Genomic DNA, 7,884 nt, shown 5'->3' on the forward strand with positions numbered 1-7,884 from the left:
GGGGGGGGGTAGAGAGAGAGAGAAACAACGTCTATATAACAATGTGGGATGAGCCAATTAGCCGTTTCTGTGAATTCACGACATTATCTTTCACCTTTCCGGAAGTGTTCTCTTTCTCCTGCCTGTTGCTGTATGCCACGCCCACCACATACCTCACAACTCTGGAGCAACAAGGTTCTATGTGACAAAACAACAAGGTTCTGTGTGAAACAACAAGGTTCTATGTGAAACAACACCACCATCCCCTCATGCAGATACCGCCTTTTGTCTCTGCCACCACCACCTGTTGCAGATCAGCAACATGGACAAAGTAGGCTGGTCCCTGATCTCTTGTCGTGAGATGCTGTTTGACAACTCTGCTATCTAGAGACAGATGTTTGACAACTTTGTTAGCTAGAGACAGATGTTGTTGGACAACTTTGTTATCTAGAGACAGATGTTGTGTGACAACTTTGTTATCTACAGACAGATGTTGTTTGACAACTCTGCTATCGAGAATCAGATGGGACATGGCACACAAAACTTAAAAGCCGCATTAGCCAAGCAAAAGCAACCTTCCACAAAATGAAACAGATACTCACAAGCATCAATCTGTCACTGGAAACGAAATAAGGAGTACTGGAAAGTTACATCGAACCAATATTTTACGGGTGCGAAGCATGGACAATCAATAGACAGCTGGAAAGAACAATTGAGGCGACAGACTTGTAGTTCATAAGACGCATGCTGCGTTTCCCATGGTCAGCTAGAAAAATAAATGAAAAAGTCTTGGTTGAAGCAAATTGCAGACGACAGCTTATGACGAATATATGAAAGCGACAGGCAAAATTCATTGGACACACAATGCGGAAAGAAACATTGGAGAATATTGTAACAGCAGGCAAGTTTGATAGAAAGAGAGGCAGAGGTAGACAGAGGGAAAAGATACTGGACAAGATGACAACATGGCTGGGAGCAGCAAGAACAACAGACACCATTGCTGCAGCGCAAGACAGAGTGAAGTGGAGGTCCATGATCGCCCACGCTAGTCGGCAAGGCACCGGATGCTGATGCTGATGCTGATGCTGATGCTGATGCTGATGCTGATGCTGATGCTGATGCTGCTGCTGCTGATGATGATGATGTAAAAAGTTAGGGGTTGGAAACTCAAATGTTGCCTCATTTTGGTTGGCCCTGACAGGCAGGGTGGGAAGCCCGCCTCCTAAATGATGTAAACTGTTTCTATGGGGACGTAAAAAACACGCACATCTAAAGAAAAGGTCTCTCTAGACTCCGTGTGTTTTTTCCTCCATGAAGTCGCAATCAGTAGCACGAGGAACCATGCAGAACACGACAGTCAACAGGCACATTCTTTACTGCGATACAATAACCCATTTGATAGTCTAGATCTTGTTTAGTTGTGGTAAACGTTTTACGTCACTTGCAACACAATAATGTCCTGTAGTTCGGAAGAGTAGAGATGTTACAAGATAATAACAAACATAAAAAGAAGGAGAGATTAGGACGACAGATGTTTGATATAGGAAAGAAGGAGCAAACCACTCCAAAGCACCGGCCAACCACCCACTTTAGATTTACTATATATAAAATGCAGTTTTAGAACCGTCCCTTCAGTTGTTCAACACTTTTACAAGCCCCCTTCATTCCCTCTGTACCACACATCTCATGACCCACTCAGCGCTAGGGTACAAAGGTGATATCTACAGACACTAACTCACTGCTGATAGCTGCTTTTGGCTTTGAAATCGTCGCCTGTAGACATCCACTAAATCAAAGATCAGGGACAATTTCCCGCTCTAACCATAGGTTTACTTTCTGGCTTGTAATTTATGCCCAGATATTGCGAAACGGCCAGTGGAGCAGGCGCGCTAATTGCTTGTTCTGTACTTGTGTGGGCTGTCTGTCAGCTGTGACGTCATTTCTTCACAGGTAAGCCCCATTCATCCCCCCACCCCCGACATTATCTGTCTCTGTCTCTGTCTCTGGCTCTGGCTCTCCCTCTCTCTCTCTCTCTCTCTCTCTCTCTCTCTCTCTCTCTCTCTCTCTCTCTCTCTCTTTCTTTCTCTCTCTCTCTCCCTCTCTCTCTCTCCCCCTTCTCTCTCTCTCTCTCCCTCTCTCTCTCTCTCTCTCTATCTCCCCCCTTCTCTCTCTCTCCCACTCAGCCCCCCCCCCAAGCACCAGTAAAACAGCCACCACTTGAGAACACCCCCCGACCTTCTCACCTGACAGGCCCCGCCAAGGGCACTCTCGTGGCCGACAGGTTAAGGTGCGCGCCTCTCATTCAAAAGGTCCCGGGTTCAAATCTGTGCAGAGACGGAAAAATTCTCTTTTCTAAAATTGTCTCTTTTCACCTTCTTTCCTTTTCTCTAGCAATTTTCTATCGTCTGCTTTCGTCTCCTCTTTCTGCCCTCACCCCCTCACCTCCTTTGCCCCCTCCTCTGGGCTCTTGACTCTTTCTGCAGCCTTTCTACAGCTACTCCTTGGCTCCTCCTTACTGCTGTCTTTCAGCCACACCCCTGATCTTCTGGAAGGAAAGATCTACACCTAGCCTTCTGGGACAAGGGCGAAAAATCTCGGAGGTCCCGTGTGCAAGGTGCGCACTTTAAAGACCCCTTCGTGGTCTAAAATCGATAATAAGTGTATGCTTTGGCCGCCACCAGGACAAAATTCAAAATGTCCTACCAACTGAAAATGTTCGGTGTGTCCCGATGGGCTCATATGATCTTATGTAGTTCAGAGCGCCGTAAAGCACTTACCCCCCCCCCCCCCACCCTTTCCCTATCTGTGGCCTTTACTTGGTCTAGGGGCACAAAGCATTTTGATTGGTTTATCTCCGTCGGGGACGTCTCCGGATAAATACTGCGAGAGAGAGAGAGAGAGAGAGAGAGAGAGAGAGAGAGTGAGAGGGAGAGAGAGTGAGAGAGAGAGATGTGGAGGGCGGGCAGGGAAGGACAGAGAGACAGTATGCATGACGTCACAACAAGCCACACGTGACCCACAGAGAGCGGAGAGCCAGGATGTACAAACTAGGTCAAGTCAGTTCGAGACGGGGGGAGGGGGAGGGGGGGGGGTGGGCTCAAGTATAACCTGCTGTCAGATTTATCAACCATGGACACAGAGAGTCAGCTTATCACCTCAATATTCATACCAACATTATGTTATCAGTGCCAGACCTGGACATTAAGTAAAACCCATGAAAGCAAAATCACCGCATGCGAAATTAAATATCTCCGCAAAACCCTTGACATCACAAGACAAGACAGGCAGAGAAATGAAGAAGTAAGAGCAGCTATCGGCACTGAGTCCTGCCTGCGTTACATAGAAAGACAGAGGATAAAATGGTTTGGCCACCTGTTACGTATGTCACCTGGCCAGCCAGCCTCGAGAGCCTACAACACCAAGCACTCAGGCTATAAAGGAAGAGGAAGGCCACGCAAAAGGTGGATCGAGGGTGTCAAGGAAACCCTGAGAAAACATAACATCACAACTGAAAGAGCTGTGGAGCTGGCCTACCATAGAAAACTGCATCTCCCCTCGACGCTTAACGGCAACAGAGGAGGAGAAAGTAAAAGGCAAAGTAAGTAGAAGAGCAGACACCTTCATGTGACCCGCAGAGAGGAGTCGCGGAGTTTGTCACACCCACACAGAGAATCTCTAGAACTCCCTTGCACCCCCCCCCCCCCCACATTCCCGGCCCACCCCAGCCCTAATTCCTTCCTCCCACATGTACTATGTATACAAATACATAATAAAATAATACACACAATGCAATTCGCAAAATACATAAATGGATACATTATAGTCCTTTTCATAACAGTGTACTGAAAGTGAATCTACTGATATAGAAATGATGTCATTAAATTTGTCTTTAAAGACATTTTTAAAAAATTTAGACTCAGATGTTGTATGTCTCAAGGGTTGGGGAAGAGAATTCCAAGCTGATGGAGCAAGGTGGGCAAACGATCTTTCCAGCTAATTTCTTACCCCCTTTTCTAGGAACTCTTAAAAGATACTGACCGCCTGATCTTAGTGAGGTATCAGCATCAGCCATCTCTCCATCAGCCGAGAGGAGTTGAGAGTTTGTTCTGGAATGTTGGAACACCCCACAGAAACCAACGTCGACACTGTAGGCTAGTTACAGTACCCCACTCCCGACATTCGAAGACAATTCCCACAAGTCGTACAGACCGTGGACGAGCTCTTTCGTCCGATCAAACAGTGGGAACATTAGTACAATCAGTTGTTTACATTCGACAGCTTTCAATATGTTCATCTCCTCATGCTGCACAGCCCTTAGGTGTGAGCAATCCGCCGAACGGACGTCACAGCACGTGGGCACGTGGAGCGGAGGGAAAACTCACCAGTAACCTCGGCTGCTCACTGCTCAAATCGCGGGATTGTTTACTCAACTACATTAGCGCACGTGGAGCGAGACTCGAAATTCATTCGATCTAGATCGGTATTTTTATGACTTCCTTTCTTCCATCACAGCAACTCAAGTCAGAGGTGTAGTCTAGCATTGGAACTTTGAATCATTTCACAAAAGAACTTCAATAACTGGATGTTCCTTTGTAAGTTTTGTGATGGAATTCGCTTTGTGTCCACGATTTGTTTGCACTATGAGGGACAAGAAGTCATCCAAACACACTTTCTCCACTCTTCATCAAAAGGTTACGCTTCAGCTCTACTCTCATTTTACTAGAGAGGCAAAGAGAGGAGCTTTGTCCCATGATAGAGGGAATCCAAAAGAAAGAACTCGGCATGCCTTAGGTTGGAACAGAAGCACATTGTCAAGATGGATAAAGCAGCAGGAAATGGGAGAAGGGACTTTCCTAGCTAAGAGAGGCCGGCCTTTGAAGACTGACAGTTTCCATAGGGAGGTTGTCCGACGAGTAATTGTCCAGATGTTTGACAGAAATGAATTTGTTCCTCTCAGAAAGTTGAAAAGATGGTTGTCCGATAATCGTGATATAAACATATCGAAGACATGATGAATGCCTTTGGAAAACAGTGAGACGTGTTGGGTTTACGTTCAGGAAATCAAATGGTGGGAAAATTTACTGTGCGAAAGAAATCCTATTGTTGTTTTAAGAAGTAAGTACTTGAGACAGTTGAAAGACGTCCGTGAGAAAGGAGATGAGGTTTTCTTCTTGGACGAAACTTTTCTAAACGCTCACCATGTGTTCCAAAAAGAATGGCAATGAAAGGATGGACATATTACAAGACAAGTTCCTGCTGGAAAAGGTGAGAGACTGATAATTGCACACTGTGGAAGCAGTGAAAAGGGTTTACTTGAAAACACAGAACTAATTTCCAGTCAAATTCCAGTGACAACAGGGATTATCACAAGGAAAGGAATGGCAACATATTTTGAATTTGGATTATTCCAAAAATATGACCTGCACTGGACAAAGCATCTTGTTTAGTGATGGATAATGCGTCATATCACAACGTAGTGGAAGAAGAGGACAACATTCCAACAAGTGCAAGCAGGAAAGAGGAAATAAAAGATTGGCTCAACCAAGAGAGCATACCATTTGCACGGTCTCAGATTAAACCCGAGCTCCTTTTGCTCGTTACAGAAATCAGAAACGCCAAAATACTTCAAGTTGATCAAATTGTGGAACAGCACGGACACATTTGCCTACAGTGGCCACCCTATCACTCCCATCTAAATCCAACTGAACTCGTCTGGGCGAAGATCAAAGGCACAATTGTATCTCAAAATACAACCCGTAAATAGAAACTTGCCAAACAGCTAACAGAAAATGCGATATCTCGAGTGGACAAATTTTATTGGTGGCAGTTTGAAACGCTTGGAAAACGTATGGAGGACGAGAATTGGGAGAAGGAAGGACTTCAGTTCATCCAACCAAGAGTAGTCATCAACCCATGTGAAGACTCGTCTGACTCGCTCACAGAACAAAGGTAGGCCAATGCTTAGACTACTCACTTCTTGCCACATTTTGTTCTATTTTTGTACTCCCCAGAATGCACTCATCTTTCCGTGTTTGGATTATTCATTTATACTGTAAGCACTAAATGTGATGTACTAATGATAAAGAGTAATTAAGTAACGAATCGCTAATTAGCTCCCTAATTCGAATTTTCCTAAAAATATGGGTAAAATCGAACAAGTGATTGCTGAGATAGTTAGCTTCAAACGCGTTTATGAATTATGAGACGGACTTGAGGTGAGAGGGGTGTCGTTTGTACCCACAGATTTTACGGCGCTAGCAACAGCATAAGGTCATATGAGCGCCAGGGGGTGGACGTCAACAGAGAAGTCTTTACAGGGAATCAGACTTACTCTGAATTGACGACTCTCTTGTTTGTTTGTTTGTCTCCAAAAGTGAGGATCAGGGGAGGTTCTTATTCCTGTCCAAGAACAGCGGGCGGCGGGAGAGATTTGAGGTGAGATTTCCCACGGGAGAGAGGTGATGGCTGGAGGGATGGCGTTGTCGGAGGAGACAGATTCTTTCCTACCCTCATCTCCCCCTCCCTACCTCCCTCCCTCCCTCTCTCTCTCTCTCTCTCTCTCTCTCTCTCTCTCTCTCTCTCTCTCTCTCATTCTCTTTATCTCTGCCACATACACACGCGTACAGAGGGAGAAAGTGTGTGTTTGTGTGTGTGTGTGTGTGTGTGTGTGTGTGTGTGTGTGTGTGTGTGTGTGAGAGAGAGAGAGAGAGAGAGAGAGAGATGAAAGACATGCCAAAGAGACATACAGACAGAGAGAGAGAGAGAGAGAGAGAGAGAGAGAGAGAGAGAGGTGGGGGTGAGGAGAGAGACGAAAGATAAGCCAAAGAGACCCACAGACACCATTGTGCACATCTCTCCGACCCGCCAGTGATCCAATGACGTAGTCTACAACTATGACACGAGCCTCCCGAACTTGCCTTCTGTTCTGTCCAACAAGTTGGAGGTTTTGTGGGCGTCGGTTTGGCTGAAGGTTTGGTTTCTGCTGTCATCTTTATTAAAAAACCTTCCCCTTAAAGAAGGCTGTGAGTGGGTGGTTGGCAGGTGCTCTGGTGTGGTTTGCTCCTTCTTTCCTCTCAAACATGTATCGTCCTTTTCTCCCCTCCTCCTTTTTTTGTGTTTGTTACTCTCTTGTAACATCTCTAATCTTTGGTACTTATATGACATTATTGTTCTGCAAATGCCGTAAAACTCTTACTAAAACTAAAACTTTCCCCTTTGAGAAGGCTGTGATTTGTGAGGCGGGTGGTTGGTGGGTGGTTCGAGCAGGTAAGTGGCTGGTTCCGAGAACACATTCTGCTCATTGTGGGTTGATGACGACAAGGTGACTTATGGTTTCTCCGGAAAAGTTTTCGATTCTCTCCCGGAGTCTTTCTGTCAGCTCGGAGAACCAAGGCGTCTCACAGTTGGCTTTTGCACATATCAATGTCTTTTCTGGTGTGTGTAGCCAGCAATGTCCCAGCGGACAGACACAGTAGGGAATAACGTCTCTACCTTCTGAACAACCCCCACTGCCTGCGTGCAGAGCGTGCAGCCTTACCACTGTCTACTCTCTACCCTTGCGCCGGAAACTGCAACCTACCAAAAACATCATCATCATCAGAAGCAAAACCAAATACTGTGGCGTTTAAGAAACATTTCCTGTGTTAGGTTGTACGCCAGTAAATGGTTATCTTTGGAACATTATTTCCCCAAGAGCAAACTATGAAATGACGGAAATACTACAGGAGAGAATTTAAAACACACACAAACACACTCACACACACACTCGCACACACACACAAACACACTCGCACACACAGACACACACACACACATACACATACACACATACTCGCACAGACCCACACACACACACACACACACACACATACTCACACACACACACACACACACACACATACTCAT

This window comes from Aplysia californica, unplaced genomic scaffold, assembly GCF_000002075.1.
Source record: "Aplysia californica isolate F4 #8 unplaced genomic scaffold, AplCal3.0 scaffold00134, whole genome shotgun sequence".
NCBI classification, from domain to species: Eukaryota; Metazoa; Mollusca; class Gastropoda; order Aplysiida; family Aplysiidae; genus Aplysia; species Aplysia californica.